The following is a 12,167-nucleotide window of genomic DNA, read 5'->3' on the forward strand; positions in this document are numbered from 1 at the left end:
TTCAGAGACTGCTGGGAGTCATTGCGGTACAAGTAAACACATGGGTTGTGTTAGGGTAGCTAAGAATAGAAACAGGTGCATGTATACCTGCGTGTACACCAATGCTAGGAGTTTGGTAAATAAATTTGATGAATTTGAAGTATTGCTCAAAACATCAAAGGCAGATATTGTTGGGATATCAGAGACGTGGTGTCACACAGATATAAGTAATGTGGAACTGGAATTTGGGGAATACAATGTGTATAGAAAGGATAGACAGGACAGGAGGGGAGGAGGGGTTATGCTATTAATTAAGAAACACATAAAGTCCAAGGAAGTGAAGCCAGTCGACATCGATGGACAGGGCAGTGTCGAGTCAGTTTGGTGTGACATAAGCATAGGGAAATCAAAATTGAGAGTAGGAGTGTGCTATAGGCCTAATGACTCTGAGGAGTATAATAAGATATTGTACAGGGAAATAGAGTGGGCCAGTAAATCAGAGAGTCTTATAATGGGGGATTTTAATTTCCCAGATATTGACTGGAATTTGTGGGTTGGTCACTCGCACACTAGCAAGGCTTTTGTGGATTTATTGGATGATTGTTTTCTACATCAGCATGTTCGTGAGGCAACAAGAGGGAGCAATACTCTTGATCTGATTATCAGTAGTGATTCTTCATGCATTAAGAATCTGCAGATAAATGAACCACTAGGTGGCAGTGATCACAGTGTGCTGAAGTGGGATTTACTCAAGGAGGTAACTACCATCAGAGGTAAAGGGAAGGGTTTTTGTTTTCGTAAAGGCAACTATGATGGTCTGAGACAGTATTTAAATTCTATACAGTGGGACCAACTGATGATGTTACCAACAGCAAACTCAAAATGGGAAGCATTCAAGGAACTAATCTTGGAGGCTACCAGGCTTACATACCAACTAAGAAATATTGTTCAAGGTTTAGGCCTAAATGGTTGTCAGATGAACTAATGAGACATGTGGCAGAGAAGAAAAATGCATGGGATACATACAAATTAATGGATGACATGGAAGCCTATGATAGATATAAGTTGGTCTGTAACCAAGTCACAAAGGAGATTAGGCAGGCAAAGGCAGACTACGAAAAATCCTTGGAAAAGGATGCAAAGAAAAACAGAAAAGAGTTCTTTACATATTTAAATTCGAGAAGGAAAGGGATGAATCAGATTGGTCCACTGGATATTGATGGTTCAACAGTTGAGGATCCTGCTCAGGTGGCTAACAATCTAAACGAGTGTTTTGCATCTACATTCACGCATGAGGAGTTATTCAGGAAGGAGAATGATGTAGGTAAAGTAAACATTGGCAGTGAGCTGGATGATTTTGTAATAACTGAGAGGAAAGTGGAGGAGAGATTGTTGAGGATAAACATAAAAAAGGCACCTGGGGTGGATGGGATCTATCCAGTTATATTAAAGGAGGCAGCAAGGGAGGTAAGCAAACCCCTAGCCATAATTATGAGAGCTTCTTTGGACTCAGGGGAGGTACCCATAGACTGGAGATGTGCAAATGTGACCCCAATTCACAAAGGAGGATCAAAGGCTGACACAAGTAATTATAGACCTGTTAGTTTAACTTCTGTTCCAGGTAAGTTAATGGAGGCACTGGTTAAAGAAGCACTGCAGGATCATCTAGACAAGAATTCAGTTATAGCTCAGACGCAGCATAGTTTTGTTAACGGCAGGTCTTGCCTGACCAATTTGATTGGATACTATGATGTAGTCACAAAAGAACTGGATGCAGGGAATAACTTTGATATTATATATTTGGATCTTAGAAAGGCTTTTGATACTGTTGCACATGGAAGACTGCTGCACAAATTGGAGCAGTGTGGCATTGGAGGCAAATTGCTGCTATGGATAAGGGGATGGTTGAGTGGCAGAAGACAGAGAGCGGTAATCAATGGACACTGCTCAACGTGGACTAATGTTATTAGTGGAGTTCCTCAGGGTTCAGTGTTGGGTCAGTGTTGTTTTCAGTGTTTATGAATGATATTGATGATGGGATATCAAGTTTAATGTCCAAGTTTGCAGATGATACAAAGGTTGGCAGGGTTGTTAAGGACACTACTGACGCTATGCTGCTGCATCAGGATCTGGAAAGGTTGAACAGATGGGCTGAGAGGTGGCAAATGAAGTTTAACATTGACAAATGTAAAGTACTACATATGGGAAACAGTAACCCCAGAGCAACGTATCAACTTTCCCGCCATTGTGATACCGTACTAGATATACCGTAGGTTATATACCGTACTAGATAGCGTTAGTTGAACTTCGTTAGCAGTTAAATTGTACGTTTAAATAAATACATATAACGACTTAGATTACAAACGTAATATAATTAATAACATAACATAATTAATTAATAAATTAATAGAATCATGACTCAGACCAGAGCAGCAAAGCAAAAGGCTCAAGCTAATGGAAGTGCTGTGGCTCAGAGCAGAACTGAGGGGGGCAGTTGTCCTCTGACTCACAGCCTTATAAAATGCACTGTTTGCTTGATGTTTGCAGAGCAATCGGGTACGGGACATGATACTGCCAAGGGGGATGTCTTTGTGTGTGCGCGATGCAAGGAGTGTATCGATATCAGGCAACAACTCGGCGTTCTTTTGGGCCTATATGAGAGCTTGAAGGACAGGGTGGATGCCCTCAAAGAAACTAAATTGAGGGGCCCATCAAGCTCTCAGCTGCCCACATCAACGCCAGAGCTTGCACTTGGGCATCGCGTGACACAGAGACAACCCCCAAGGCAGAATGCACTGGTCCCGAAGGAACTAGTAGTTGTTGGTGACTCTATTGTCAGGGAAACGGGGAACATGCTTTGTAAAAAAGATAGGTGGAACAGGACCAGGGTATGTCTGCCAGGGGCAAAGGTTGATGACGTTGTAGAGCGAATATCATCTTTTAAGGGCACAAAAGGTGATATAGTTGTACACGTTGGCACTAATAATATTAAGAGTAGGAGACCGGCAGAATTACTTAACAAGTACAGGTCACTGTTGAACAAAAGCCGAGAATTAGGGTTGAATTTGAAAGTGTCTGCAATTCTGCCCAGACACGATAGGAGGGAGTATATGATGAGAGCCTTGTCGATCAATTCGGCCCTGGAAAGATTGTGCAAGGCTCAAGGGGTAGAATTTTTTTCAGCCTGGACTGTACTTGTTAACAGGAGAGATTGCATCTACAGGGATGGGATACACTTAAATAGAAAGGGTGCAAGAATATTTGCTGATGCTATCGAGGCAGTGTTAGGTGGGTCGGAAAACTGCTAGCTTGGGGGGAGACAAAGACCAATAGATTGACAGTAGCCACTGGCAGAGGTGAAAGAGATTCTTGCACTGCTTCTATTAGAATGAGCAGAAGCCTGAAAAACAAGATGCATGGTATTTCAGAGACTGCTGGGAGCCATTGTGGTACAAGTAAACACATGGGTTGTGTTAGGGTAGCTAAGAATAAAAACAGGTGCAGGTATACTTGCGTGTACACCAATGCTAGGAGTTTAGTAAATAAATTTGATGAATTTGAGGTATTGCTCAAAACATCGAAGGCAGATATTGTTGGGATATCAGAGACGTGGTGTCACACAGATATAAGGGATGCGGAACTGCAATTTGGGGAGTACAACGTCTACAGAAAGGATAGACAGGATAGGAAGGGGGGAGGTGTTATGCTATTAGTTAAGAAACACATAAAAACCAAGGAAGTGAAGCCAGTCGATATCGCTGGACAGTGCAGTGTGGAGTCAGTTTGGTGTGACATAAACATTGGGAGATCAAAATTGAGAGTAGGAGTGTGCTATAGGCCTAATGACTCTGATGAGTATAATAAGGAACTGTACAGGGAAATAGAGTGGGCCAGTAAATCAGAGTGTCTTATAATGGGAGATTTTAATTTCCCAGATATTGACTGGAATTTGGGGGCTGGATACTCACACACTAGCAGGGCTTTTGTGGATTTATTGGATGATTGTTTTCTACATCAGCATGTTCGGGAGACAACTAGAGGGAGTAATACTCTTGATTTGATTATCAGCAGTGATTCTTCATGCATTAAGAATCTGCAGATAAATGAACCACTAGGTGGCAGTGATCACAGTGTGCTGAAGTGGGATTTACTCAAAGAGGTAACTACCATTAGGGGTAAAGGGAAGGGTTATTGCTTCTGTAAAGGCGACTACGATGGACTGAGACAGTATTTAAATTCTATACAGTGGGACCAACTGATGATGTTACCAACAGCAAATTCAAAATGGGAAGCATTCAAAGAACTTATCTTGGAAGCTACTAGGCTTTACATACCAACTAAGAAATATTGTTCAAGGTTTAGGCCAAAATGGATGTCAGATGAACTAATGAGGCATATGGCAGAGAAGAAAAATGCATGGGATACTTACAAATTAACACATGACACAGAAGCCTATGATAGATACAAGTTGATATGCAACCAAGTTACAAAGGAGGTTAGGCAGGCGAAGGCAGATTACGAGAAATCCTTGGCAAGGGATGCAAAGAAAAACAGCAAAGAGTTCTTTACTTATGTAAACTCTAGAAGGAAAGGGATGAATCAGATTGGTCCACTTGATATTGATGGGTCAAGTGTTGATGATCCTGCTCAGGTGGCTAACAAACTAAATGAATATTTTGCATCGACATTCACACATGAGGAGTTATTCAGCGAGGGGAATGCCAGAGGTGTATTCAACTCTAGCAGTAAGTTACAGAATCTTGAAATAACTGGGAGTAAAGTGGAGGAGAAACTGTTGAAGATAAACACAAGAAAGGCACCCGGGGTGGATGGGATCTATCCAGTTATATTAAAGGAGGCAGCAAAGGAAGTAAGCAAACCCTTAGCCATAATTATGAGAGCTTCCTTGGACTCAGGGGAGGTACCCATAGACTGGAAATGTGCAAATGTGACCCCAATTCACAAAGGAGGATCAAAGGCTGACACAAGTAATTATAGACCTGTGAGCTTAACTTCTGTTCCAGGAAAATTAATGGAGGCACTGGTTAAAGACGCACTGCAGGATCATTTAGACAAGACTTCAGTTATAGCTCAGACACAGCATGGTTTTGTTAAGGGGAAGTCTTGCCTGACCAACTTGATTGGATACTATGATGCAGTCACAAAAGAACTGGATGCAGGGAATAACTTTGATATTATATACTTGGATCTTAGAAAGGCTTTTGATACTGTTGCACATGGAAGACTGCTACACAAATTGGAGCAGTGTGACATTGGAGGCAAATTGCTGCTATGGATAAAGGGGTGGTTGAGGGGGAGAAGACAGAGAGTGGTAATCAATGGACACTGCTCATCGTGGACTGATGTTATTAGTGGAGTCCCTCAGGGCTCAGTGTTGGGTCCATTATTGTTTTCTGTATTTATAAATGATATTGATGATGGTATATCGGGATTAATGTCCAAGTTTGCAGACAATACAAAGGTTGGCAGGGTTGTCAAGGACACTACTGACACTATGCTGCTGCAACAGGATCTGGAAAGGTTGAGCAGATGGGCTGAGAGGTGGCAAATGAAGTTTAACATTGACAAATGTAAAGTACTACACATGGGAAACAGCAACCCCAGAGCAACGTATCAACTCTGTGGTACAACACTGACAGTGGTAGAGAATGAAAGGGACTTGGGGGTGGTTGTGCAGGCAGATATGAAGTTCTCTGAGCAGTGCAGACGGGCTGCAAGAGTAGCTCAAGGAGTATTGTCAATGATATACACGAATTTTTCCAGCAGGGATAAGGAGGTGATTATTCCATTGTATAAGGCGATAGTCAGGCCACACCTAGAGTACTGTATACAGGTCTGGAGGCCTCATTTCAAGAAGGATGTAGAGCTGCTGGAACGAGTACAGAGAAGGGCAACAAGATTAGTGAATGGAACAAAGGGGTGCTCTTATGAAGAAAGGCTTAAGTTTTGCAAATTACAGTGTCTGGAGACTAGGCACCAGCGAGGTGATCTGATAGAGGTGTATAAAGCCTTGAATGGTTTAAGCATGCTCAATGCTGATGGGATTCTTCCTCTAGCTCAGAATAATCACCTGAGAGGGCATAAATTCAAATTGAGGAAAGACAGATGTAGGATAGACGTGCGGAAATTTGTCTTTAGCCAGCGGGTGGTTGGTTGGTGGAACAGACTTCCATCCCTTGTGGTGGAGGTTGATAGCCTAAATAAGTTTAAGGCTCAGCTGGACAGGTATTTTGAACGAACAGAGGGGTGAAGTGGAAGTGGTTTTTTTTTTTTTTTTTTTTTTTGGCTGATGCTGCATAAGCTTGCTTTCTTGCATCAAATGCCTCTACTAATGCTAATGCTAACTCTGCGGTACTACAATGACAGTGGTGGAGAATGAAAAGGACCTGGGGATAATTGTGCAGGCAGATATGAAGTTCTCTGAGCAGTGCAGACGAGCTGCAAGAGTAGCTCATGGTGTCTTGTCAATGATATACAGGAATGTTTCTAGCAGGGATAAGGAGGTGATTATTCCCCTGTATAAGGCAATGGTTAGGCCACATCTTGAGTACTGTATACAGGTCTGGAGGCCTCATTTCAAGAAGGATGTAGAGCTGCTGGAACGGGTACAGAGTAGGGCAACAAGATTAGTGAATGGAACAAAGGGTTGCTCTTACGAAGACAGGCTTAAGTTTTGCAAATTACAGAGTCTGGAGACTAGGCACCGGCGAGGTGATCTGATAGAGATGTATAAGGCTTTGAATGGTTTGAGCATGCTCAATGCCAATGGGATTCTTCATCTTGCTCAGAATAATCACCTCAGAGGGCATAAATTCAAATTGAGGAAGGACGGATGTCGGATAGATGTGCGGAAATTTGCCTTTGGCCAGCGGGTGGTTGGTTGGTGGAACCGACTTCCATCACTTGTTGTTGAAGTTGATAGCCTAAACAAATTTAAAGCTCAACTGGACAGGTATTTCGAACGAACGGAGGGGTGAAATGGGAGTGGGTTTTTTTTTTTTTTTTTGGCTGATGCTGAATAAGCTTGCTTTCTTGCATCATATGCCTCTACTAATGCTAACTACTTCTTCAAAGGGTCAGCAGCCAAAACTGTAGGAGCCACCACAATAAGCAGGGTCTCTGTTTCTGTTATGATGTACACGTTTCACACTTATACATCATTGCTGAACCGACAGAGACCAAAAGGAAGGAATAAAATTCAAATATCTTTGAAATATTCATATAGGTTGTTAACTGACATTAGATTTGGTATGTTTACAATTCAATAGTTAGCGAAATCCATTTGTAGACTAGTATGATGTCATAACCAAAAACTACTGCAAGAAGTGATTATTGTTTGTTCAAGTGATTGTTTTATTGTTACATTCTAGAATCAAAACCATTTAAATTTTTAAACGGTTTTAGGAAGTGACGTCATTTGCATCATTTCCGTTTCACCTAGTAGGAAGTGATATCATTTTCGTAAGAAAATTTCATTACCAATCGATTTTATTCCAGTGCCTCCATAGATGTTTTCGCATAAAAAAGTGCACGAATGTCTCCTGTGGTGAGAACACGAATCCAATGGCCAGTACCCAGGAGTTTAGGCAATAAATGGCTTGTTGCAGTTGTCTTTCAATGACCCAATACGAGATTGATGAGGGGAACAAAGAGTTGCTCTTACTAAGAAGGGCTTAAGTTCTGCAAATTGAAGCATCCACCTTTTAGGTGACTTGATTGAGGTGTATAAGGCTTTGAATGGTTTGAACAAGATCAATGCTGATGGGATTCTTCCTCTTGCTCAGATTACACACCTGGGGGGCTTAAATTCAAATTGAGGAAAGACAGTTGTAGAATAGAAGTGTGGAAGTTTCCCTTTGGCAGTGGGTGGTTGATTGCTGGAACAAACTTCCATCTGCTGCGGAAGTTGATAACTTAAATAAATTCAAGGAAGAACTGGACAAACGTTTGGAGCAAATGGATGGGTGAAATAGGAATTTTTTTTTTTTTTTTGACTGATGCTGTATAAGCTTACTTTCTTGCATCATCTGCCTCTACTAATTCTAATGTCCCTCACGTTGCACAACTGGGAAAATATGATAAAGTCATCAACAAAGTAGTATTTACAACTGGAGGAAGTTGTTTTAAAAATATATGCCGGCATCTCAAATATTGGCTTATATTTTCACTGAATGGTCTGTTAGACCATTCATATTGAATCAGTTTTGTCTTATGTATTATTCAGGAGGTTGCTCTTCCCCCACCACAGGTACTTATAATCTATTGTTTACCGATTTCTTCAAGATTTTACACAGGCAACTTTTGTTGTTTGATTTACTGGTGCAATAACAATGAAGGCCATAATGCATCTATTCTCAAACTATTCTGCATCTATAGATCAAACCTATTCTATCTAGTCTTAGATAGAATAGGTTTGATCTGTTAAACAGATGGATTCAGAAAAGATATTTGTTTATCATTTAAGATGAAAAAAGGTTATCAGTATCTTGTTGATCTCCCATAATTTGCTGAAATGTTAGTTGATTATGGGCACAGAGATGAGAAGATAATGCTATTTATCATTCTCTTAAGTATAATGGGCATACTGCAAATTGGGTTTGATGGTTGCTGGTTGGTCCTGTTTTGGTGTAGAGACTTGTTTGTGTCCAGTTCCTTTTTTCCTATTAGCAGAACCAGTATTCTTGAGTTTGGAAAGAAATCTACTCACTGTCGACTGATTACAAGACATTCTATGTGAGTAGAATTAGAGTATGCCTAATCCATAATCTGGCAAGTGTAACTTCCTTGCTATTCCCACTTAGGCTTGACAGTCACTTCTTGTGCTTATTCTTAATATGGAACAATTTTTATCTACTGGAATGTTGAATAAGGGGTGTGTGAAATCATTGTAAGGCAGTGTTTCTCAACCTGTGTGCCGCGCATATGCTTCAGGTGTGCCACGGAAAATGCAAATAAAAAAATAATAAATCCAAGTTTTATAATAAAAATTAATTCAAATAAAAAATTTGTTTATTTATGCTGCACTGATCCCAGCCCCTTCCAGCTGTCAATGTGATGTCACATTTTGATTCCCAGTACTAGATCAGTTCACCTTTATTTGGCCATTCTTATCACTTGAGGGTCTCCCCCAGGCACCCTTCAGTTGTAAAAGTACAACTTGTAAGCTGCATAATAAGAAATTTCCTTTGTGTTTTAAAAGTACTTTTTTATCTCTAAAACGTCATATTCAGTTAATTCGTATAGAACAGGTATTTTAAATTAACTAATAGTACATTCTCGAAATAACTTTAATTTTTTTTTAGAAATTATTAGTGATGGATAAATTTTTAGTGAAAGGAAATCAGAAGAGGCAAACTGATAAAAACGAGCATGAAGAAAATGACAAAAATGAGCAACCATCAACATCAAAAAAGAAGAAAACATTATCATAAATATGATGATGATTATTTGGGGATGGGATTTTCATATGCTGGCACCCAAGATTGTCCTCAACCTTTATGTGGCGTGTAGTTTAAAACTGTCGAATGAATCAATGGTGCAGAGTAAATTGCAGCGTCGTTTTTCTGTGAAACACGAGAATTTATCGTCCAAAACCGGACGATATTTTAAAAGACTGCTGGCCTCTACTAGAAAACAAGGTACAGATTTTTATAATATGGCTAAAATAACTGATGAAGTGCAAAAAGTCAGCTTTTTAGTAGCCGAACTGGTGGCAAAAAAAAAAAAAAAAACCCACCTGATTGCAGAAATTCTGATTTTACCAGTGATGTCAGATAATCGTGAAAAGTATTTTTGGAGAGGAAGCTGAAAAAAGAATGACTGTACCACTTTCGAACAGCACATTCGCATGCATATAAAAGAAATGTCCGATTATATTGAAGAACAAGTTGTTCAAAATATTAATAATTTTGGGCAACTGTTTATATTGTAAGTAGATAATTCTACAGATATTAGCAGGAAAGCCCAATTAAAAGCATTTGTCAGGTTTATCGAAAACGACACAATTATTATGTTTTTATTGTGACGAATTCAATGAAACAACTAGTCAAGATATTTTCAGAGTAATGAATAATTATTTACAAAAGTGTGGTATATTATGGAAATCATGCGTTGGCATTTGTACCGATGATACTGCGATGACAGGAGCACTAAAAGGATTTGTAAAACGACACAATTCAAATATTGACCATTGGTATGTCAAAATCATTGATATTGACCCTTGATATTGGTCAATTATGATGCATACTGAGGTTTGGTTGCTATCAAAGTTACTCGAATGCTCAAAAATATGTGCATTCGAGTTGGGTGAGGGAAATGCTCATATTTTTTTCACTGGAGCAATCAAAATTTTGTGATTATTTAAGTGATAATTTGGTGTTGTAAATTAGCTTTTCTAGCAGATTTATTCATGCAGCTTAATGAATTAGATGTCAGTATGCAAGACCCATAGGAAAATGTACTTCTACTGACAAGTTGTTTGATTTAAAAAGTTCAGTACACTGGTGTTCAAAGAAAGTGCATCACCTAGGAATTTCACATTTCTAATCCTTTTTTGCGATGGTATGTTACATTAATGACTAGCATCACAAATAGAAATATAAACAAAAGATATTTGTTAATAGTTAAGGCAAAGCTAAGTAATATTTGACAGGTGCTCTCAAAGTATTCCAAAATGAGCATTTGCAACCTTTATACAACAGTTTTGGTAAATACAATTATGGTTGAAATGTTATCAGAAGCCCTCAATTTGCTTCAGTTTATCATTTAAAATGGAAAACACAACGAAAAGTTCGCCAGATGCAAACTAATATTTAGTTGAACCGCTTCTGGCACTGATGACAGCAGCACACCGTCGTGGAATTGACAAGATCAATTTCTGAAGATAATCAGCTGATAGTTTGTGGTTCCAAACATGAATTATGAAGTTCATGAAGGGTCTTTGGTTTCTTTCTGGCAATGGCAGATTCCACACGATGCCAACAGTTCTCTATAGGATTCAGGTCCGGCTGGGCTGTTTCCTGCACAGCTAACAGTTTTAATGGACTGTTCTTCCAACCATTTTTTTCACCTGTAACAAATGTAAACACATTACTGTCGAACCTCTAATACAGAAATGAAGCTAAAGTAACCACAGAAGTGCCTACTTACACTTTTCGCCCAATAACAAGGAGCAGAGTCGTCCTGAAAGATGCAGTTACTTGGCAGGTTGAAATGATCTCTAATGGTTGGCAGAAATTTGTCTTCCAATATAGCCAGGCATCCATTGGCATTTACGGAACCTTTTATTAACTGCAGGTGGCTTACTCCGCAATATGAAATGCACCCCCATATCATTTGGCTAGTAGGGAATTTCACTGCAGACACCATACAGTCTGGATGGTATTCTTCACCACGTCTACGGCAAATCGTTTGTCTCCCACCAGAGCCATGCAGGTTGAATTTCTTCTCATCTGAGAAAATAACTGACTTCCACTGCTTGGGGTTCCATTTGACATGCTCCTTACACCAAATTATTCGGACCTTTTTCATTTTTTGTCTGAGGAGGTGCTTCTTAGGACGACGGACTACAAGTCCATTTTTGAAGAGGCATCTTCTGACTGTTACTGCACTTGCTACCACTCCTGTATGTTCTTCCCATTCTCTTTTCAGCTCAGACAAAGAAGCTTTATGGTTTTTAAGGCATAAGCGCTTCAAAATGCGGTTGGTCCTGTTTTGGTGTAGAGACTCGTTTGTGTCCAGTTACTTTTTTCCTATTAGCAGAACCAGTATTCTTGAGTTTGGAAAGAAATCTACTCACTGTCGACTGATTACAAGACATTCTATAAGCAATATGACAGGAAGAACATCCTTCCTCGCGTAAAGCAACAATAGCACTCTTTCTTCATGGTGTCATCTGCATGTAACTTGCCATCCTGACACAAGCAAGGAATGACTGCAACTCTTGCAGAGCGTGCTTATATAGCTGAAAGTAACAGCTGATGCAATATTACGTCATCACCGTCAATCTTATCTGATGCAATCTAAGAAATACTGCCATATACTTACATTATTTGGATGACAATTACAATTTTAAGGGGTTATGCACTTTCTTTGCACACCAGTATATATGTAAAAAATATGTAAATGAAAAAAATTTATGTTTCCCTTGATTGCTAAAACGAATCATA

General features: G+C 39.6%; 1 protein-coding gene across 2 annotated transcripts in view; it reads right to left on the bottom strand.

The window, feature by feature from the left end:
• Positions 1-12,167, bottom strand: part of LOC150087581 (uncharacterized) — a 317,512-nt gene that overhangs the window by 10,983 nt on the left and 294,362 nt on the right. The window lies entirely within an intron of this gene.

The sequence above is a fragment of the Mastigoproctus giganteus genome, chromosome 4 (genome assembly GCF_048544385.1).
Source record: "Mastigoproctus giganteus isolate SK-2022 chromosome 4, ASM4854438v1, whole genome shotgun sequence".
In the NCBI taxonomy this organism is placed as follows: Eukaryota; Metazoa; Arthropoda; class Arachnida; order Uropygi; family Thelyphonidae; genus Mastigoproctus; species Mastigoproctus giganteus.